This window comes from Neolamprologus multifasciatus, chromosome 20 (assembly GCF_963576455.1).
Source record: "Neolamprologus multifasciatus chromosome 20, fNeoMul1.2, whole genome shotgun sequence".
NCBI lineage: Eukaryota > Metazoa > Chordata > Actinopteri > Cichliformes > Cichlidae > Neolamprologus > Neolamprologus multifasciatus.
The window spans coordinates 34,829,879-34,853,811 of NC_140458.1; the positions used below are offsets into that span (position 1 = coordinate 34,829,879).

Genomic DNA, 23,933 nt, shown 5'->3' on the forward strand with positions numbered 1-23,933 from the left:
CAAACAAGCTGTGTGTTTCCTACCAAGGAAACTGTTTGGTCAGTAAACTTGTGTACACGTGTTTGCGCTCTGGTGTGAATAAATAACTGCAGGATGCTGGTAAAGTAAAAGCAAATGCAAGAAGCAGCTGAACTCTTTTTTATCTTTTACATATGTTGTTTAAATATCTATAGCTTTGCTCAAAACACAACTAAGTCAACTATATACTACTAGTCGTACTCCAACTCCAACCTCCAAACACTAAACATATTAGTAGTGAGCAAATGTCTTCAGTCATCCCTCATTTCTTTATATATTGTTAGGAGAATGGGAATAGCTGCAGTTATTTATTGAACCATGTGCAAACATATTAGAGGTGGGAATCACCATACATCCCACAATACGATATTATCACAATACTTAACGCACGATACGATATTATTGCAATTTTTGCAATTTTATATTTTGCGATATTCAGATTCTGTACATAAAGGTAAACTTTATCAATCATCATTTTCTCTAATATCAAAGTCTCACACTCAGTCTTTCTCTCATTTCAGTTTGATTGTTGACAAACTGAACGGTTTGTATTACAGTCTAGTCCAACTTAACTGAATCAACCATCTGGTACAATTATAGCTATTCTGAACTATGCAGTTTATGAAAACTATGCAGCCCCTTCAGCAACTGAAGAATTTGAAAGTAAATTAAAACAAAATATAATTTTACATTAAATAAAAAAGTTTTAAACTTAATTAAAATAAAACATGTCTTAAATTAAAATAAGTAAACTGTCATGTTTATTAAACACATTTGGACAGTGAAGGAATGTCAGGATTCTTGCTCAGAAAAAGGATCAACATGCTCTGAAGTCAGAGCACAAAAACCTTTTTTGTAACAAAATATCGATTTCTGCTGTCCCTGTATCCATACATTATTAGCAAACAAAATATCACCATGCTACACAGTATCCATTTTTTCCCCACCCTTAGAACATACATAGAAATACATGGAGCTTGAACTCTTTTAAGCAAAGTTTCTTATCATTTCTTCTTGTTGTCTTCAGGAATAGTTCACCAGGTTTCTTCTTTTCTTCTTTCTACTTTTGTTCTATATCAAGATGATATACCACTCTGCATTTAAACGTGAACTATTATTATTATTCTTTGCCCTGCCTTCCTCCCTTTTCATCCTGTTAAAAGAGAGTTTTTCCTTCCCACGTTCACCTGGTGCTTTCTCATATGGCATCATCTGATCGATGGGGTTTCTCTGTATTATTGTACAGTTTTTAAATATAACGTTTCTTGAGGTGGCTATTGTTGTGATTTGGTGCCATAAAAAACAAAATCAAGTTCAATTGAACTGAATGATCCCACACTGCTTCAATATTGTTGAGCTGTGACTGATGATGCTCCATTGTGTGTTTTTCTTTCTAAGTACGCTTTCACTGCACTGCCGGTGTGTTTGGGATCATCGTCATGCTGAAAATGATGGCGCTGCCAGTCAAACTCTTTCCAGATGATAATGCATAGTGAATCAAAAACAGATGTTACTTCTCTGCTTCCATCATTTAATCAATTTTGATAAGATCCCCATGATTACAGGTTGAAATACAGCCCCAAACCGTGAAAGAGCCTCCACCTTGTTTTACAGATGGTTGTAGAACAGGGTTGTCGAACTCCAGGCCTCGAGGGCCGGTGTCCTGCAGGTTTTAGATATCACCCTGGGTCAACACACCTGAATCCGATGATTAGTTCATTACCAGGCCTCTGGAAAACTTCAAGACATGTTGAGGAGGTCATTTAGCCATTTAAATCAGCTGTGATGGATCAAAGACACGTCTAAAACCTGCAGGACACCGGCCCTCGAGGCCTGGAGTTCGACACCTGTGTTGTAGAACCTCGCTGTTGTACCTATATTATTCGTACATACTGACAACAAAAAATAAAAATCTGAATCTCCATAAGATCTGTTGCCACAGATTTTCAGCCTAGCTCTTGTGTAATTTGAAACACCTTAACCTCTTATTCCTGATTCCCTTCTTTAAGATCAGCTTCTCGATAGTCATCCTTCCACTCAGATCTTTTCTAATGAAGCTTCAGCAAATACTGTAGTAGATGAGTCGACTAGGCCCAGATACATCTCTCAGATTTGGCAATTTTTCCCATTAAATACACAACTTTCAGATACTTTTCATCTGCTGCAGATAGATTTTTAGGGCTTTTTCTTTTATTCTCCACTTTCCAGTTTTCTTCTCTTGGCACGATGGCAAGTTTACAGCTAATAGTTATTTGGGAATGACCTTGTTGGGGCAGTAATGTTTTATCACTGATACAATAAGTGTGTCATTTTTGGCTCTTTTCATAGAAAAATAAAATTAAATCACACTAAATGATGTGCTTTTATGACAGGCTGCTGGTGGCTAAACATACAATCTAAAATTGGTTATTTTTTAAGTTGCCTGCTATGTGTCAATAAAACTCTGGTTCATCCCTTTAGTTAGGATCCTTTTATGCTGTAATGACTCAGAGGTCAGTGTTAAGTGGTTTAACAAACAAACAAACAAAACTCTCTAGAAATGGTGGTAATGAATAACTCTACTAGTAACGAGGGAAAGTCATTAAAAAAACAAAACTAAAATACTTTTGAAAAGATCTGTGATGATGTAAGTAAAACTAACCGAGCTCTCCAGTTTTTGTGTGAGGGCAGATTAACTAAGTGCAGATGAGATTATGCACACACCTGGTTGGATCTGGGCATAAGTGGATGTGTTTATTTTGTGCACATATTCTATATTCAAGGATGTGTCTGCACGCACGTGTGAGAGCGCTTTTGCCGTGAGGAAGTGTGTGTTAAGCTCTGGCTCGAGTTCTGAGCTCGGTGTGTGAGTCATCTGGTTATGCAGCCAGGCATTTGTAGAGCTGGGAGAAGCTGAAAAGCCAGACAGGCTGAGCCAAGGCTTTCTCTGGTTAGGGGGCATCACACACACACAGGGAGTGAGAGAATCATGTGTGTGTGTGTGTGTGCGTGTGTGTGTACTTTTCATCTCTTGTTCCTTTCATCTCTTCCAGTCTTCCTATATCTTTCCTTCTCTCCTCTCACCCTCTTCCTGCTGTCCTCACCTATCTTCTGCTGGTACTAAATAATTAGGAAACAAAGCAGAGACAGTGCTGCTTCCTCTCCAGCTCATTTAGATACACAGCAGTGTTTGTGATGATGCAGTGCCACTTCATTATGGCTGGTTGTTTGGTCTGTCTGCCGCAGAATGAGTGGGTGTGTGATATAGAAATGGAGTCAGAAAGGGGCAGCAGAAGACAGAGAGAGAGCGAGTAGTGGAGAGGAGCACTGTGGTTGCGTGTGTGTTTGCGTACGTGTGTGTTTGTGTACGTGTGTGTCTGCTCAGGAACAAGGGGTTCTGATCAATAGCTTCTAAACAGCTCGACTCTCCGTCAGAATCAAACTGATCAGAGGACGGTGACTCACACATCTGCACACACTCAAAGACAACAGACGAATTTTCTATATTGACAAACCAAAAGTCCACGTGTGAGTTTGTAACTTTGTGAATTTCGAGATCACAGCGGCTGGTAAACAAGCGCTTCGAGCAGTGCAGACTCCAGAATTCCTAAACTCGTCTAATCACATCTTTAGTGTTAACACTGGTGAGAAAACAGCGTTAAATCTCATAACCCTGGATGATGTAGCTTTTTTAACAGAACGCAGAGGAGCAAAAGAGAAAGTAAAAGCGAGTTGAGAAAGAAATAGTTGGTGAAAGAGCGGCGGTCTCCGATGACTTCAGCAGTCTGTTCCATCCCTTTAATTAGTCCCGTTGGAATGCCCTCCCCGCTCCACGCAGCTGATCAGTTTCCTCTCCATATCTCCAGTCTGTTTTTGTGTGTGCGCACACGTGGGCGTGTGTGTTTGTATGCATCTTAGCTAAAGCCGGACAGACATCTCACGGGCCCTGGATGAGCTCCCGGTGGTAATAGAGAAAAATGTAGTAGAAATACATTAATACTCCAGGAGTTTCCATTCTTTAAGATATGAGCCATTTGGAAAACGAGATCCCTGCGCGCTCTGCATCAGTCACTGCAGCAATTAACATAAAGCGATTTTGATATTAGAACACACACACTGTTACCCCACGGTCACAAAAACTGACACTTTTATTTTGGTGCATGTTGAGAAACAGTCTTTCAGTGACATCATTGTCAAGAGGGAATAAACTGTTTTAAAGTAGCAGTTGTGCCAGTAAACTATAAGGGATTTTTAGGGTTGCTTTCACACCCCTGTTCAGTTTATACAGGCGCAATTGTCCATTTAGTGTGCTTCATTTAGGCCAATGTGAAAGCTGTCACCTCAACTGTGCTGCAAACCAGCCAACCTGAGAGCATCAGGTCCAGTTCTACATGAAATGTGGAGGTGCATTTCATTAGTGGTGTGAAAGCGAATCAAACGCAGCATTTTAAGAGCTGAGCTCACAGTTCAGCCAACAGAAACATTTGATAAGGCTTCTTTACAACATTTTTATTAATAATAGCCATCAGGAACTTTATAGTTGGGGAATGGTGACATGTCTTTCAGCAGTAGCTCTGGTCTCTCGTGGTCAACCCACGTGTATGCAGACGTATGCAGACGTATGTAACGTCAACTAGTTTGTTGATTTTTTAAAACTAAACTACAGCTGAATCATAAAGGTCTGTAAGCAACATGAAAAGTAATAAACAGTACACTGTATATTTATGCAGCTTGTAACTATGGTAACAGGTTTTCATGTCAGCATATGAGTGCAGGGGTTTTATTATAATGAGATAGTCAAAAACATTAAAAACGGGGTGTAATTAGCGTCTCCAATTCAGTAAAAAGCTCTTGGAGATTTAAATCAGACAGACCTCCTCCTGAAGCTCCTCCCTCTTTTTCTGAGCACAGAACAAACAGCGAGTATGGCCATACATGCTCTACGAGTAAGTGCGCCAGGTAAAAAAGGCATTTGGCTTCACACAAGGTTAAAACCCTGCTCTCATATGTGAAACTCCTCAGCTCACAACATAGCACCACTTTATTTTACTGCTTTCTCTCTCTGAGACCTGCCATTGGTCAAAGTCAGTCTCCCATTACAGGCTTTTATAACACCTGAAAACAGAGCCAAGAAGACGAGTAAGAGTCGAGTTCCCTCTCACATCACTTGAATTACAATATGCTGAAAGGTTATTTATTTATTTGTTTTGTTTACCAGTGACATCAACAACATGTTGACTCCACTAGCTTAATGACAAAGAGACAAAGCCTTATTCGTCTCTTCTCTTTGTCGTATTTATAATAATAGTTTTCACGTTAGAGTAAATTGTGCTCGCAATTAGTTAACAAATAGAAGAAAACTGTCCTGCTGACTTCAATTTACCAGTGCCGCACGCCACCAATGTTATTATTTTTCTGAGGGCCACACGAGGTGTTTATGGGCCCTAAAATTTCCCCGTTGTTATATCGTCTTTTATTGCAATGAGAGTAATTTCAGCTCTAACAGTGAGAAAATCTTTGGTACCAATTAACGGTGACATCTGTGATCCCTACAATCTGTTACCTTGTATTTTTTTCTGTCCTTGAGCACTGAAATTAACTAGCTATTGTATGTGACTTCAGAACAATAGATATGAATCATAATCATCCTGATAATTTAAGGGAGAGCTGACTATCTCACTCGCCCGAGGAGCAAAGGTCATCATGATGCTCGCAGGTTTGTTGTTTTGTTTAAAGTGAAAACTATCAAGAGAGAATGGAAGCTGCTGTTTGATACCGACAAGAATGCAAAAAAGAAAGGAAAGGACGCAGAGAAAGATGAAAGGTAATTAGGCAAGTGCATAGGAAGTAAGCAAAAGAGCCAAAGGGAAGGGTTCAAGGATGAAAGAGAAGGAAGGAATCCAAGGTTACCAGTAACCAGGGTTTCCAAGTACTCTACCTAAACCTGACACAAACCTGAGGAGACCATGGCTCAGGGGGTTGGGAAGCGTATCTGTAACTGGAAGGTCACTGGTTCGATCCCCGGGCTCTCTGTCCTGGTCGTTGTGTCCTTGGGCAGGACACTTTACCCTACCGCTTACTGGTGATGGCCAGAGGGGCCGATGGCGCGATATGGCAGCCTCGCTTCTGTCAGTCTGCCCCAGGGCATCTGTGGCTACAACCATAGCTGCCTCCACCGCTATATAAATGAAATTGAATTGAATTGAATTTTATTATTTGCTTCGAGCCCTGTGTACAGGAGCTGCATGCTAAAAGATCTTTTGTTAAAAGGGTTGGCGTAATAAGCAAATGCTTCAGCCAATACCTTTTGATTAGCCTTGTCTCATGCTTTCTTGCTTTGTGGTAAATCTTTGTTCTGTCTTCACTGAGATTTGAATGCTAATCAATAAAAACATATCACATCACATCACCAGTGTGTGAATGTGAGAGTGGCGTTGAAAAGCGCTATATTCAATTCAATTCAATTTTATTTATATAGCGCCAAATCACAACAAAAGTCGCCTCAAGGCGCTTCATAGATACAGAGAAAAACCCAACAATCATATGACCCCCTATGAGCAGCACTTTGGCGACAGTGGGAAGGAAAAACTCCCTTTTAACAGGAAGAAACCTCCAGCAGAACCAGGCTCAGGGAGGGGCGGGGCCATCTGCTGCGACCGGTTGGGGTGAGAGAAGGATAATGGAGACTATATCAATCCATTATTATTATTATTACAATGTTTTTGTCTTCCTCTTCACCATCACCTGTCCATTAAAGGAAAAATGTACCATAAAACGTTCACAAACAGTTGATTTTTATACTGAATCCTCCATCTAGTCTGATTTATCGTTTGTGAGATCACGGGCTCTTTCGTTGACGACTCAAACAGAAATGCTGTTAAGGCCAGATCCTGGTGCAGCCTGAATTACACTGTTGTGATACTAGAACAAAAATAATAAGGTATGAAAAACTGCTGGTGTGAGTCTCCTGCACCTTGTCTCTCCACTCTTATTAAACTAGCATGTAGGTGCTACACACAACAGTGGATAAGAATTGGGAGATGATGATTTGTCAAATGGATTCTGGGTATTCTTGCGAGTTAATGGACGGGCTTGTTTGGTAGCCAGAGTTAGAACTGCAAGGACTTTCCAAACCTAATTGCAACCTCGGGAGATTTCAGCTTGATTAGGCCTCCCCGATCCAGCCAGAAGCAAGTGTGTGTGTGTATGTGTGCATTTGCATGCATGAGTGTGTGATTCATGTGTGTCTTTCATTAATCAAACCCACAGTTTGGTCCTTGTGGCTAAATTCCCTCCATGTGACCTGTAGAAAAAGCCAGTGGCTAAAATTTAAACCTCCAATTTAACGACCACTGTGGAAACATTATGAAACGGTGCGAGTCAACGTGCATGGAAATCAGGAGAATGATCGGGGGGAAGAAGAGGGAGTGAGATAATGAGGAGTGGGCATTTCCTCCTCCATTCCTCAACCTCTTATCATTCGTTCACTAGTTAACAGCACACTACGACTTCAGCAGAGTGCACATCACAGACTTGACATCCCCCATCTCTCAAATCAGCTTTTGCCTGCTGCTGCTACATGTGTGTCCCCGACACATCCCCGAAGCTCGAGTCGACCCAAGGGTGTCACACTCCATCCATCTCCATCCTCTCTCCTTCTTTGGCTCTGGCTCTGTTTGTCGCATGCTGTGCTAACCTGGAGAGCCTGCTGCACCGCGAGGTACGATCCTGATGTCACTACCAATCCATCGTCCACACACCGCACAGCCACCCCAAAAACATCCTCAGGTCAAACGCACACACACATACACAGAGGGGAAAAACAGCGCTGCAGTGTGTGGCTGCTGACAGTACAGATCCAGGTGGTTAACGCAGTTATGTTGTCTGAGCCTTTCTATCAGCCACTAGTCCAACAGCATCAAACAATAAAAGAAAAAAGGAATTGCCAGGCTTCACCGACAGGCGCGAGCTACACCGACCCTGTAAGCTGGCTTAACACTGCAAAAATAACATCAAAGTCCTTCTCTCCGTAGAATACACAGCAGACCACTTTTATATTTATCTATCACATTTTGACTGCACTTCAATTTCCGGCGAGGTTCTTGGGCAATGACAGAAAAGAACACTTTGAACTAAATAAACAAATGCAAAGAGGGATCTCTTGAAGCTTTGGAATTGAGGAAATATATTAAAGCAAAATGCTAATGGCCTCCACTATGTGCTCCCTGATGTGGGACGCCCGGAAGCGTCAGGCATGGGCGAGCACGGATGGAAAAAATACCCCAGAAGGAAAAGATTGCTTCTTTAATTCAATTTAATTGCAGTTTTTTTTTACTTTTGTAGACTTTTGCCTGAAATTATTACAACACTTAATGAAACAGGTGGAAGCCCATTCAGCACTTGAAAGCTTGTAGTGCTTTGTTAAAGAATAAGAGCACTTGCAAAGTTAAACTGTGACACCAATGAGATTTTGTTGCACCTGAACGAGAAATGAAAACAGGCCGATCAGTTAAAGTCTCATCAGAGAGTGAAAACAATAAAGAACTGCAGAGCCTCAGAGGCTTTAGGATAACTTCCTCCAGCACAGTTAAGCTATTGGATGCAAAGAAAGGGTGCAGCTCTGCGCTTATTTCTGGACTCAGTGACACAGGAAGAACGCAGGTTCTACTTTTCCAGCTCACTTTAATGGGAGTGCGATTTCATCCGTCTGTCTCCCAGACAGACAGGTGAAAGCGACCGGCAGTAAAAGCACTTACTCGCTCTCTCTCCTTCTGCCTCTCTCTGTCTATACTTTCCTCTCTCTGCTTCCCAACTTAATTTTTCATCACACTGTGGTTTTCAGAAGACCGGGCCTTTTTCTTTTCTCCACTGCCATCAGCTGGCATATTTAGATTCTACTCCACGTCCATTTCTATCTTCCTCTAGTTTCTGCGGACTTGTAGTAAAAATAGATCTTTCTTCTAGCCTTTTTTTATAAACCTTTGAATTATTACAACAGTAATAAGTAGGGATGCAACGATACCAATTTTTTCAAACCGATACGATACCGATACTTGGATCTGAGTACTTGCCGATACAGAGTACAAAAACTGATACTTCTACCACACACACACACACACACACACACACACACACAAATACAATGAATTGGAAGACAGATTTTATTATATTCTCTGCCGATAAAAAATAAAATCTTAATAAAAATGACCACAAAAAAATTTCAAGTGAAAAATAAGCACTTCAGTTAAATTATTGCAGAGTCTCCACATTGTAATTTAACAAAATATCACTGAACTATTGGCACTGTCTCGAGCTTTCAGAATAATAAATAAACACTTCTGTTCGGAATAAAATAAATACAAATTAGGTTTGCGAATACAATAAACTTATTATTGCAGAGTGTCCATATTGTAAACAAACAAAATAATTATTATTATATAAATAATAAAATATAAAAAATTATCAAATAAATAATAAATAAAATAATAATTGTCCCCCTAGTGGCCAATCTAACAAATTACAACAGAAATGACAAGCCACCCTCTGATTAATGAAATAAGTTGGTATCGGTTCATGGTATCGGTTAACTTTTACGAGTATGAGTACACACACATTTTACAGTATCGGCCCCGATACCCGATACCAGTATCAGTATCGGTGCATCCCTAATAATAAGGCTATGAAGATATATATTTTTCCTAACATCAAACAATTGATGACATTTAAAAGATACAGTTTTATACATCTAAACACAAATCCTGGCTTCACTGCTCAGTCACTTTATGCCCTGTTGAAAGTAAAGACTGTAAAGATTAAACAAACACTCTCTGAATACAGCACCTGCCACAGAGGACACGATACATCATTTAAATTCAGTCATGCCAGATTAAAAGACAAGCTGCTGCCAGTTAGGGACCTTAAAAAAATGTTCAATCTGGGTGCAAAAACCTTCATCCGGAACTGGGTTCATTCATGCGTGTCAGTGGAGGACTGCCAACACCGCTGGTTTGAGTCGAAAATGTCAAAAAACATAGTGTTTGACAAGAGGGGGGCGATGAAGCAGGATAAAAGTAAAAAAGTTCAGTGATCGATTGTCTTTCTGAGGGGCAGGAGGCATTTAGGGTCCGAGCTTTTCTCCAGAAACTCTGCCTCGGGTTTATGAAACCCCAAAGAGAGGAAACAGCACTGGAATGACTTCCTGTTTTGTTTCCTTTTTCTGTCTTTCACTAGATTATGTAATATTGAAAGCACAACACAGCATTGAAAGCGGGGCGTGTCAATGATGGCTTCAGTCCTCTCTGGTCTCATTCTGTAACTCTGTAACCAGCTCAGACCTATTTCTCTGCCCTAAATGCATAATTCTGTAAATGAAGCATCTGCTTGGGTGGTCCCTGTAGGCCCGTGTGCATCAGGCTGAGGCTGACTTAAAAATAGTTTTACTAACAGTTTCCAAAATAAGTAGCACATGACTACGATTTTGAAATTGATAATGTTAATGTCTAAGATCACAATGGGTAAATAAGCTGTACGCAGTATTTCAAAACTGTGATAACGCTGTAACTATTTATATTTATATTTATAATATTTATATAACGAAAACTAACAGTTAAGAGATGAACAATCATTTGGAAGCTTTCACACATATGACTAGCAGCAAGTACTTGCCAATATTGTCATGGTCCTGAGTCTGAGGACTCGGTGTTTTGTGTTTCTTTATATTCTTGTTTATTCTGCCTTGTCTTTTGTTTAGGTTTGCTGTGTGTTAGTGTGTTTGTTTCATGGCTGCCTGTGTCCCTCTGTCTGTCCATGGTGTCACTGTGTCTGCTCGTGAGTCTGCCAAGTTCAGTGTCTGTCCATGCTTCTCTGTGTCTGTTAGTTTCCTGTTTTATTCTGAAAGTTCATGTCAATGTGTTCAGTTTTAGCCTAATTTCTCCCAGCTGTGTCTCCCTCCTGTTGCCCATTTCCTAATTACTCCCCTGTGTATTTAAGCCCTGTGTTTTCCTGTGCTCCCTGTCGTGTCATATCCTCAACTTGCTGTGTGTTTGTAATGTCCAATCTCCAGCACCTCGGTTTAGAGTTTTGTTTTGCTTTTGTAAGTTTTATTTTGTGAATCATTCCTCCAGCAATGAAGCTGTTTTCAGTTTATTCCCGTCTCCCAGAGTCCTGCAGTTTTGGGTCCACCACTTCTGCTTGCCTGCCACACGGCCAACCATGACAAATATTTATCCAAACAAAATCACAGTGTTAAGTGTTTCTGTATTAACACTAATTATTGGTATATTGGCACGAAACCCATCATTTCTCTTCAGTTTCGATGTCGTCCTTCCAAAGATCAATATTCGGCATGCTTGCCAAAAAGTTTCAGCCAGTGCCACACTGATGAGGAGACGTGATAATAACAGTAATAATTCAGATGCTGTTTAATAGCTGTTCACCAAACAACTCTTGAAGGACATAAACATAAATATAAACTGATATCAGAACAGGAAATCATGGCAAGCATGTCAATTTACTATTAGGTATAAATATGTTTGGTTGTCTGTCACGGTGCTACTTCTGTAAATGATAAATGGTAAATGCACTGGTTCTTATATGGTGCTTTTCTATCTGAGCACTCGGAGCGCTTTCCCTCTGATAAATTGGTGACTATCCCAGGGTAGTGATGTCACCAGTCCTGATATCTCTCAATGCCAAACTGAAAGCATAACATTACTTGTTTAGTGCCTGTAGGATGTACGTGCTGAATAAGCTTTCTAAAAAATCTATACTCAAATCCTAATCAGTGCTAACATTTATCAGATTACATACTCATTTGTAACAGCACTGATATCAACAGGGCTGTTTTTCTTAACTCACAGTGAACCTGAGAAAAATCTGCCAGAAGCACAGGAAATAAACACGGCTCAGATCAATCTCTTTATTGTTCTTTATTTTATTTTTATTTTTTGTTTATGCTTCTTACTTTTTCATTTTACACTCATGGTTTCAAAAATTATGTTTTCCTTAAATCAACATGGCTCGTGCATAATATTGATTCTGATTGGCCAACATTTCGACATGTTTAGGTTTGTATCACCACCTGTTGCTTTGGCATCCTCTTAGCTTGACATTGTTATTTATCATGTTCATGTGGACACAAATATTTTTCAAAGCAGACATGGAAAAATCTTCATTTAAAAAAGAGACACATGTAGATTAACTAATTACTAATGCACAATGCCTTCTTTGCACTTCTGGGCTTTTCTAACGCTTTTAGTTATGCTTGCAATTCATCACTACAGGGCATTGTGTTATTTAGAGTTTTGTGTGATCTGTGTTCTTCTAGTCAGAAACAACCAAGTTAACATAGACTCATTGCTGTTACATGGGCTGATCATGCTTACTAAGACCCCATTCTAAGTCTGGAAAAATGTAATAAAGGCTGAACTGAGTAATTCAGTGTGATGATGTGAGGTAACAGACGTATACATCTGTTTGACTTACTAATCTAAAATAAAATTATTTAATTTACTTGCTAACCATGTTGGAGGACATTGCTGGCAGAGCTGAGGAGTCATTCCGATAAACACAAAGACAGCGGGATACCTTCTATACCTTCTAAAAGGCCAATGCTTTCTCAACCTCTCACATATAAATTTCTCTTTGAAGTCGACCACCAAACCAAGAAGGTATGCATTTTATGACCCCAGAGAGGCAGGAGATGGGGCGTCTATCAGAGGTAGTAATGATTTAAACACAGCATGGGGGGAACCTGCAGTCCTGCAATGCTAAGCATTTCACCTCAAGGACCTTCTGTTCCCAAAACACATAAAACTCTATATAGTTCAGTTGAATATTCCCCATCTAGGGAATTATCACACTCCCAAGGAAAAAAAGGACCGTCTGCTTTCACCTGAACAGTGTCTGGATGAACACTGAGCAGATAAGAACATGAAGTTCTCAGACTCGGGGAAAGCCCACGCTGTGAGCATCCATTCAAAGGCTAAGACACGAAACCACATAAATGGGAATTAGACTCTGAATGTGGACGGCAGAGAGAGACAGGAGAAGAAATTTTCAAACTCTTTCAAAGTATGAAACAAATTTCAGTCTGTTTAAAGTAATAAAAATACTTAATGATCTTTGTTCCATCTTCCTTTAATTCAACCTTCTGCTTCGATGCACAGTTTTTAAAAGTTCTTTTTTTGCTTTGCTGTATTTAAAGGAGCTTTAAAGGGTTTGTTCTGTGTTAAAATATTTCATAGAATATAATCTCAACCATGATGTCATCCTTGTGATTCACCAAATCCCAGGGATTATTGCTTAAATCATAGTTCCATTTATTTTTCAGTTGCTTTAAAAGTCGCCTCCAAAGCCACCATTTCCCTGAGCGTTCTCTGACACCCTGATGGGTGTGTCTATGGAGGGAAGTCAACACCGACGATGCCCTCTGCTGACAAGCGCGCTCGTCTCCTGGTCAGGATGTCCCTTGAAAATTTTGCCTATAAAAAGCAGCTGCTGGAACGCAACTTTATGGATTCTTTGTTGTCACCAATAAAAAGCTCTTCATCGTATTTCTCCATTGCCAGGCAACTTCCGAAAGCTCTTCACTGCCACACGCTGCTGCTGCCGCCGCTGCTGCTGCTGCAGGTGCTGCTGCAGGTGCTGCTGCTGCTGCTGCTGCTGCTGCTGCAGCTGCAGGTGCTGCTGCTGCCGCTGCTGCTGCTGCTGCTGCTGCTGCTGCTCCTGCTGCAGCTGCAGGTGCTGCAGGTGCTGCTGCTGCTGCCGCCGCCGCTGCTGCTGCCGCCGCCGCCGCTGCTGCTGCTGCCGCCGCTGCTGCTGCCGCCGCCGCTGCTGCTGCCGCCGCCGCTGCTGCTGCTGCTGCAGCTGCTGCAGGTGCTGCAGCACCTGCTGCCGCCGCCGCTGCTGCTGCTGCCGCCGCTGCTGCCACTGCAGCCGCCGCTGCAGCCGCCGCTGCCGCTGCAGCCGCCGCTGCCGGTGCAGCCGCCACCGCTGCAGCCGCCGCTGCAGGTGCTGCTGCTGCTGCAGGTGCTGCAGGTGCTGCTGCTGCAGCCGCTGCTGCAGGTGCTGCTGCTGCTGCAGGTGCTGCTGCTGCTGCTGCTGCTGCTGCTGCTGCTGCTGCCCTTTCTCTCTCCATAATTCGTCTCACTGACTCAGCGGCTATGGACATGCAAGGAAACACCACACTTTCTTTCTTCTTACCAAGAGACTATAGAAATGACAACTGGGTCCTTTATTCCAAACACTGCTTCCAATAAGAAAGACAATCACTCACCTGCATCATACTTTCACTGCCAAGTCTTTCACTAAATTCCTCATTCATTTGTTTCTATAGAGGTAGTTAGTGTTACTGTGAAATTTCTTATTTAATTTCCGCCTAAGTTAATGTGTGTGGGCTTTATAGAAATTTTTACCATATTTCCAAAATGAAGCTAATTTCCCAACAGCGTGTGGATGATAGAATTTATTCTTACAGGGGTGTTAATTTCATTTTCTCTATGACAAATAGCAGGAAATTAATGAAAACTTGTTGTTGTTCTCCCCAGAAAACTCATCATGTTGTTCCTATTTCACCTCCCAGCCTGGCGCATATAACTTATGCATGCATTTGATGTGTTATCTGTGCGCACACTCACTGTGTGTCTGTACACGTGTGTGCATTTGCAGCCAACAGCTGTAGATGGCAACAAATATAAGCCATCCTAATAATGCAACGGTGAAGCAGCCAGTAAGGTCAACATGAGAGACTGCACACACACACACACACATACACTCACACACACACACTGTCTGAATCTATCCCCACCTCCAGGCACATAAACATGGACCCTCCCAATCTGTATATCACTCCCCATCCACACTCTCCCGTATTTTCTCACAAACCATAACTTTTTTCACCTCTCTGATTTCTTCTTCTACCCACCCCCCCCCCCCCCCCCCCCCCGCTCTTTCTCCTCTCCCCCCTCTGTCCTTCCTCTTTTACATCCATCTTATGCTGATATCGTTGGAGGTCAGACGACACCCCGAGAAAGAGGGCTGAAGAATGGATCCATGATCCTTGGCCTTAATTACAGTGTCAAATGAGCTGTTAGCTATCTACATGCAGGTTTGTGTGTGTGTGTGTGTGTGTGTGTGTGTGTGTGTGTGTGTGTGTGTGTGTGTGTGTGTGTGTGTGTGTGTGTGTGTGTGTTCTTTCTCTAATGTGCTAGTCAGCTCCCCACAGATGCAGTTGCCATATCAGCATCCACAACAACAGATGGACTCCAGTTACACACACGCATGCAAATCCACACACGTGCACACAAACCCACCATATCACATAATATTTATCACAGTCTGCAATAACACAAAATCACAAATAAACAAAACACGCAGCATGTAACACAAACTCTTCTGTGTTTGTATTTGAGAAAGAGGAGCGTGGTGCGTTTCTGCACAGGCTCATATGGGAACAGGCAGGTTAGCAACTAAACATTTAACCACAGTCCATCCTGTCATTGCAAATTCCACCCAGCAGGAAGCGCTTTCTGCTGCCAGCAACCGGCAGATGAGGGATTTGGCGCACATGTACCAAAACTCCCATCAGAAGTTATTGCCAACAGATGAGGGTGAGCTATTGACTTCTACACACAACCATCTATCAGACATGATAATGGAGAACTGGAGCCACTGGGGCAGGCAGATTGGCAGCTGGGCTGGCAATTATCTGAAGCAGACAGAGGGACAAACAGAGTTTCGCTTTCTGGAGGGTTAAATTGTTACCATTTATATTCACCCTCACTCAGGGAGGGAAAAACAAAACAAGAACTTGAACTTAATTTACTTTACCTTTTTTTTTACCTTAATGTAAACTAGTCAGAGATATTAGCTTGATGGCTACCATTACCTTGGCCTTTTGAAGCCAGTAATAACCATAGCCCATTTAGATAGAGGGCAAAGTCACAACAGCAGTTGGCTTGAGTTGCTTTATTTTGTAAAGAGCCTGCAGTAACTAGAGGTGGGAATCACCGTACATCCCACGATACGATATTATCACAATACTTAACGCGCGATACGATATTATTGCAATTTTTAAAATATTTTGCGATATTCACATTCTGTACATAAAGGTGAACTTCATCAATATTCATTTTCTCTAATATCAAAGTCTCACACTCAGTCTTTCTCTCATTTCAGTTTGATTGTTGACAAACTGAACGGTTTGTATTACAGTCTAGTCCAACTTAACTGAATCAACCATCTGGTACAATTATAGCTATTCTGAACTATGCAGTTTATGAAAACTATGCAGCCCCTTCAGCAACTGAAGAATTTGAAAGTAAATGAAAACAAAATATAATTTTATATTAAATAAAAAAGTTTTAAACTTAATTAAAATAAAACATGTCTTAAATTAAAATAAGTAAACTGTCATGTTTATTGCTGCCATAAACAAGTTAAACACATTTGGACAGTGAAGGAATGTCAGGATTCTTGCTCAGAAAAAGGATCAACATGCTCTGAAGTCAGAGCACAAAAACCTTTTTGTAACAAAATATCGATTTCTGCTGTCCCTGTATCCATACATTATTAGCAAACAAAATATCACCATACTACACAGTATCCATTTTTTCCCCCACCCCTAACAGTAACTGTAGTAACTGTGGCTTACAGCACATTAAAATGAGAAATCAAGTATCTCAAATTATTAAAATCTTCGTTCTGAGTTTAATATTTGACTGTGTCTTTTTCAGTCTAGTTCACTACATACAACCACAATCATGGGGAACTCTGCTGACCTGATAGTTAGTGTCATCAAGACCTCCACAAGGAGTGTAAGCCAAGAGGGTCACTGCTGAGAAGGCTTAGCGTTCATGGAGTGCAGTATCACAGCATATTAATAGAACGTGGTATGAATGGAAAGGAACATGTGCACAAGCAAGAGGATGACTGCAGCCTTGAGAGGATTGTCAAGAAAATTTGATCCAAGAACTTCACAAGGAGTGGACCATGTCAGTGTCCTACCCTCTACTTTCCTGTTATCAAGCCACTCCTGAACCGGAAGGAACATCGGAAGCGTCTTACCTGGACTAAGGAGAAAAAGGAGAAAAAGAACTGGACTGTTGCTCAGTGATCATAAGTCCTCTTGACACATGAAAGTGAATTTTCATTTAAGGTACAGAATCCAAGGTGATTGAAGTCCAGTGGGAAGTTCTAACAGTCTGTAGTGATTAAGGTTGCCATGTCCTCTACTGGTGTTGGTAGTTAAACTATGATGCGGTCACCTATCAGGAGATTTTAAAGGACTTCATGTTTCCATCTGCTGATAAGCTTTGTGAAGATGCTGATTTCCTTTTCCTTAACGCCAGAGGCCCAAAGCTAACACCAAACACGTTGGTGACTGCATCACTGAGCTTGGTGGGCCTGAAGATGAGAAACACCCAACGCAAAAATACTCCTATCAAAGGAACCTAAACTAATTCGTGTTAAATGAGACCCCAAAAAGTTCTGTGCGGTAATTAAAATAATTTTCAGCAGTTTGACATTTCTGAAGGAAATATTTTAGGATTTTCAGACGCTTGATTTCTAATTTTTAAGAAGCAAATAGTCTTAATCATTCAAATCAAAATCAAAAAGCTAGAAATATTCCAGTTTATGTGTAATAAATATAGAACATGTGAAAGTTTCCCTTTCAGAATTAAATTGCCAAAAAAAGTCACAGTGATGCACTAGTATTCCTGCAAGTTTGAGAATGATGTGGTTCTCTATATCTGCTTAATCAGGGCAGATGTCCCCGTACGATCACAGTAAATCATTAATAATGCCTCATGCACTCATATGCCTGCAGGACACGCACTTCTCTGTTTCCGTGGATAGGTCGTACTCGCAGGAAAACTCACCCAAGTCAAGATGCTTAATCAAATTCAGAGCAACATCCAGCAGAAACGTAAACATGGAACACGTCAGATGTTTATATATAGATATAGATATTTATGACTTGAATGTCTGTTGTAATAAGTTTGCATTTGTGTGTGTGTGTGCATGTGTGTGTGTGTGTGTGTGTGCGTGTGTGTGTGTGTGTGTGTGTGTCAGAAGGAAAGATAGTGAGTGTGTGTCTCGTTGATATTCCAGGGTGGCTTGTTGTGAGTGTGGTTTCCCACAATTCTTATCAGAGCTGTGATCACAGAAAACTGGTCTCCTCATCCCTGACACTATCAGCGATGTAGCCACACACACACACACACACACACACACACACACACACACACACAGAGAAAGCCATCCATTATGTTTCTCTGCTGGCGATTCCCCTTCCTTGAGTCTAATTCAATCTTCAACTTATAACGCAACAGCAAAACACGCGCAGCCAAGAACATGAATGCAATTTGGAACAATCTGAGGTGAGTATGTCTGTCTTATGAATAAATAAGAGTTTTTCCTTTACTCAAAACCAGCAGAGAAAATCTGCCTCAGGACGGATAAAACAATTGCTGGCTTAGAAAAATTGAAAACAAAGGAGAGGGGAAAAAAGCCGCAGCAAATACAAAGCGCCAGGGAGGAAAAAGACATGTAATATTCAGCGGGGAAAGCAAGGAGGTCGACATTTTGAGGATTTGTAGTGGGGTAAGAGGGGTGAAAAAAGCAAATGGCTGCAAGGGTGTGCTTGAGTTAGTCTATTTCAGCCCACAGATCCATTTCAGAGAAGGAAACACAGATTCTCTCAAGCAGGGATCTAATTGACAAGCCAGCGATGCAGCATAGTGAATTAAAGTACATGAGGTACAAAGCAGTGCAGCACTTCTGCAGCAGTGAGGTAGATCTGCATGCTGATATGCTGAGGAATGCATCACAGAGCAGTTCATGCAGAGGTAAAAAAGTGATGAGAAAAAGACTCGAAATCTGCCTTTGCTTCATTCTGGGGGAACGTGTCCTAGTTAATACCCAGCTGCTCAGCGCACAAACATGCACTGCCTGCACGCTCGCACAAACACATTCCTGTGCTGCTAATGAACAGTCTGCTTTCTCACTTGGGATTTCTCACCCTATATGTTTTTTTCCTTCTTTACCTTTACCACATCCATCTATCCTTCCTTCCCTTCCTCCTGCATTCTGGTGACAGCTTCTCCTCTCCGGGGTTTAGCGGTTTGACGTGTGCCCCTCATGCATGCGCAGGATGGCATGGTGTGACACACGCAAGCACTCAAACACACATATATCGCACAAAAACACTAACACCCTTTCCCAAAACCAAGCCAACAAAAGTTTAATGAAATGCTAATGGAATAAACTTGGAGTTCACATACACACGCCCACCCTGTGATCTCAGGCAGCCTTTAGTCAGTGGAGAAAATTAGCAGCTATGACACCTCTTGTGAGTGACTGCGCTGTCACCTATGCACCTATAAATTAGATGAACACTTAAATCCATAATTCTCAAACATCACAGGCAAAAATGCGTCAGTCCCCTGATCCGTAATGTATTCATGTTATTCATCTTCACGCTTGCCGTGCACAGCTCTTCTTGTTCAAATACTTGTTTTCACATCCCTTTAATCAAATTTGCACGGATTAATTTTCAGAAAGCATTGCGAGTGTCTTGCCTATAGATAGCGCAGAAATCCCTCAGAAGGCCGACGGATACACTTGCATCATAGTGTAACATTGTGTCATGTGATATGTGTGGTAATTGAAGCAACTAGTTATTTCTCCTCTTTTGTCGCAGGTCACGGTTTTGTTTCATCAAGCGGTGATAGCTGCGAGCGTCGGTGTCGAACGCCTCGACATTCTGATGCAGACTTCAAACACCTCCTTTTTTTTCAGACGTATAAGCTGTTTCACTCGGAGGCGGGAGATGATGGTTTGTTCAAGCCAGGTCAAAAACCATTTAAAAATTTATCTGTTACATGCAGATGTGTGCTACTAAAATAGAGAAAGCGCCAAAAGAGAAGGGGTGGAGAGAGAAAGGATAATTATCACTGAAAACAAAGTAGAAAAATAGTGCCAGAGGAGCTGTTTCACATGGGGAGGCATATAAGGGAGTGTGAGTGCAGCCTGAAAGCAACCACCCACAGTTTAATAGGATGCTAGCACTAAAAATACAGTATTTGAACATGTCATTTATATACTGTATGTATTTATTTTTCAGATGCAGCAGTCATGAAAAAAATATTAAAAGAAACCAAGTGCAAAGCATCCTTAAAGTTACGGTTTCCCTACACAGACTTTTTACACTATTTTAGGCATTTTTTACTATCAGGCATTCTGCTCCTTTTAAAGCTACAAGATTATGAGACTCACTAAAAAAGATGGGCTGGTAAATATTAGGGGTGGGGGAAAAATGGATACTGTGTAGTATCGTGATATTTTGTTTGCTAATAATGTATGGATACAGGGACAGCAGAAATCGATATTTTGTTACAAAAAGGTTTTTGTGCTCTGACTTCAGAGCATGTTGATCCTTTTTCTGAGCAAGAATCCTGACATTCCTTCACTGTCCAAATGTGTTTAATAAACATGACAGTTTACTTATTTTAATTTAAGACATGTTTTATTTTAATGAAGTTTAAAACTTTTTTATTTAATGTAAAATTATATTTTGTTTTAATTTACTTTCAAATTCTTCAGTTGCTGAAGGGGCTGCATAGTTTTCATAAACTGCATAGTTCAGAATAGCTATAATTGTACCAGATGGTTGATTCAGTTAAGTTGGACTAGACTGTAATACAAACCGTTCAGTTTGTCAACAATCAAACTGAAATGAGAGAAAGACTGAGTGTGAGACTTTGATATTAGAGAAAATGATGATTGATAAAGTTTACCTTTATGTACAGAATCTCAATATCGCAAAATATTTTTAAAAATTGCAATAATATCGTATCGTGCGTTAAGTATTGTGATAATATCGTATCGTGGGATGTACGGTGATTCCCACCTCTAGTAAATACTGTAGTTATTTTTTATAAAATGATCCAAAATATATATTTTGGGTTACATGGTGCATATACTTCATCTTGCCTGTAAATAAAATGCAAACAAGTCAGTCACTGGCACTGACTGTATAAGGTGGGAGCCTTTGCTAGCAATAGCCTCACAAAAGTGTCCTCAAAAACTCAGTGAATGCATCCCTCCTACTCATCACATATTCTACAATCAGCAGGAGGGATGGTGTGGGCTGCTAAAGAATCAGAACCGTGGATAGATATCCGATATCCATATGTCACGTATATGGATTTTATATCTTCACATACTATGGCAGACAACTTTGGAAAATATCTAAAACAAATGATGAAATCAGTTGATGTTGTCTGATCACAATGTTATATATCAAATATAAAAGTCCAACGAAGTCAACGTAACGTTACCTGACTAGCTTTAAAAATGTGTAAAGGTTTAACTCCGACTCTAATTTCATAAAGTAGCACTGAAAAGAAGAAATACCAAATGTAAATAAAATGTCAAAGGAACATTTGAATTATCTCAAACCTAAAAAGAAGCAAATTAAATTATTCAGAACAGAAAACAACAAGAAGTGCCCTAAAAAAAGTGGGATTCAAGAGACTTATTTCTGTATATTCCCACTGACTTTTGGTCATTATTTGACTAACGTGGTGGCGCTTTCCTCCAGTGAAAGAAACAAGCTCTTTTTACTAAGCTTTGCACATCAAGGGATAAAGCATTTAAGACCAGCTTTGTGATTTCCCACAAAATTGCAAAAACAGTAAGCCATTTTCAGATGGGGAGTTTATCAAAGAGTGTTTGGTGTACTCTGCCCACATGCCCTGAGAAAAAAGAAGCATTTAGATTCCCCCAAGGTCTTCAATCATTCAGGATTGAGGACCTTGCAGGAAATCTGAAACTTCAGTTGAAAAAGAAAGCAGATAGTTCTGACTATTTCCTCTTGGCTTTGTAAGAGAGCTGTGACATCCACGACACAGCTCAGTTACTCATCTTTGTACGTGGGATAAAGAAAAAGTTTGAGATTATGGAGGAGTTGGAAGCATTGTGCTGAATGAACGGTGATGCAACTGTGATGGATTTGTTAACCAAAGTACCGACATGCTCTAATAAGACAAAACTAGCAGGTGCTGCAACCGATGGCTGTCCAAATCTGAAGAGGATGCAAGACAATGTCACAGAAATGATCCCTGAACTGAAATTGGTACTTTGTGCTATAAAACAGGAGAATGAACCGTGTTCTTTATTTTTTAACTAAAATGTTTAACTTCATTAGGGCAGAAGAATTGAATTACACACAGTTTGGAGGAGCACGAGGCTAAACATAGTGACATGAGCTACCACGCAGCTGTCAGGTGGCTCGGCCTTGGCTAAGTGCTGGAAAAGTCTGGGACCTGAGAGCAGAACATTGAAAGTTTTGTGAGAAGAAAAGCAAAACAGATCATTTACTGTTGATGTGACTGCACTAACGAATGAACTGCAAAGCCAAAAGCCTATTTGCGCATGAAATGTACAGCTTGCTGGAGACTTTCACAAGAAAGTTGCTGTTTCTTTTGAGCCAACTGGAGTGCATTATTTAGCCCACACCATCAGCTGATCGCGTCACCTGACTCTCAATCACGGAGCCCTGCCGGGTGAGTTTTCAAGGGTATTTGAAGACTTCCAAACAGCTGAGAGTGAAATACACACGATTGAATTGTCCTTCACTTGCAGTGTGGATAATGCATCCAGTGATGTTGGATGACTCACATGCAGAGCAATTCAAGCCATCATCATTGCTGGATTTAAACTTGCATACAGAGACATGCTCAGAGGATGTTGGTCATTCAAACTAAGTCAGGAGAACCACCATTGCATTTCTACTAGGGGTGGGGGGGAAATGGATACTGTGTAGCATGGTGATATTTTGTTTGCTAATAATGTATCGATACAGAGACAGCAGAAATTGATATTTTGTTACAAAAAGGTTTTTGTGCTCTGACTTCAGAGCATGTTGATCCTTTTTCTGAGCAAGAATCCTGACATTCCTTCACTGTCCAAATGTGTTTAATAAACATGACAGTTTACTTATTTTAATTTAAGACATGTTTTATTTTAATTAAGTTTAAAACTTTTTTATTTAATGTAAAATTCTATTTTGTTTTAATTTCCTTTCAAATTCTTCAGTTGCTGAAGGGGCTGCATAGTTTTCATAAACTGCATAGTTCAGAATAGCTATAATTGTACCAGATGGTTGATTCAGTTAAGTTGGACTAGACTGTAATACAAACCGTTCAGTTTGTCAACAATAAAACTGAAATGAGAGAAAGACTGAGTGTGAGACTTTGATATTAGAGAAAATGATGATTGATAAAGTTTACCTTTATGTACAGAATCTGAATATCGCAAAATATAAAATTGCAATAATATCGTATCGTGCGTTGAGTATTGTGATAATATCGTAATATAGTATTGTGGGATGTATGGTGATTCCCACCTCTAATTTCTACCTCTGGAACTAAACCTCACTGTAATGAACAGAAACACTTCAGATGACATTAGTGTGCTTTTTCTATGCCTATTTCACATTTTCACTGCCTACTTGTAACAGCTTCTTGTACCAATGTCAGTTTATAAAGAGATATTTCCACTGAATTGAGTTCAACTTATTGGTGCAAACCTCAAACGCAGACTTAGCTTTTTATGTAGCCCCTTGGGAAACTTAATTGCCGAGCCCTGATTAATAAGAGGGTCTGATACAATAAACTTCACTTCAATTACAATATATAGCTCCAAATCCAACAACACGTATCTCATGGGACTTTATACAGCAAGGTAAAGACTCTACAGTATTACAGAGAAAACAACATTAATCAGACAATCCCTATGAAAAGGAATTAGGCGTCAGTGAGAAGGAAAAACTCCTCTTTAACAGGAAGAAACCTCTAGCAGAACCAGGCTCAGGGAGAGGCAGGAATCTACTGAGACCAGTTGTTGGGGGATGAGGGGAAAAAGACAGAACA

At 40.6% G+C, this 23,933-nt stretch overlaps 2 protein-coding genes across 2 annotated transcripts in view; both read right to left on the reverse strand.

Moving 5' to 3' along the window:
• csad (cysteine sulfinic acid decarboxylase) overlaps window positions 1–6,381 on the reverse strand; it is a 294,077-nt gene extending 287,696 nt beyond the window's left edge. The window contains exon 1 of the mRNA XM_085146976.1: window positions 384–6,381. The gene's annotated coding sequence lies outside the window, so the exon portion shown is untranslated. The remainder of the gene's footprint in view (window positions 1–383) is intronic.
• The window catches only part of LOC146495445 (chemokine-like protein TAFA-2), a 104,934-nt gene that overhangs the window by 58,937 nt on the left and 22,064 nt on the right, over window positions 1–23,933 (reverse strand). The window lies entirely within an intron of this gene.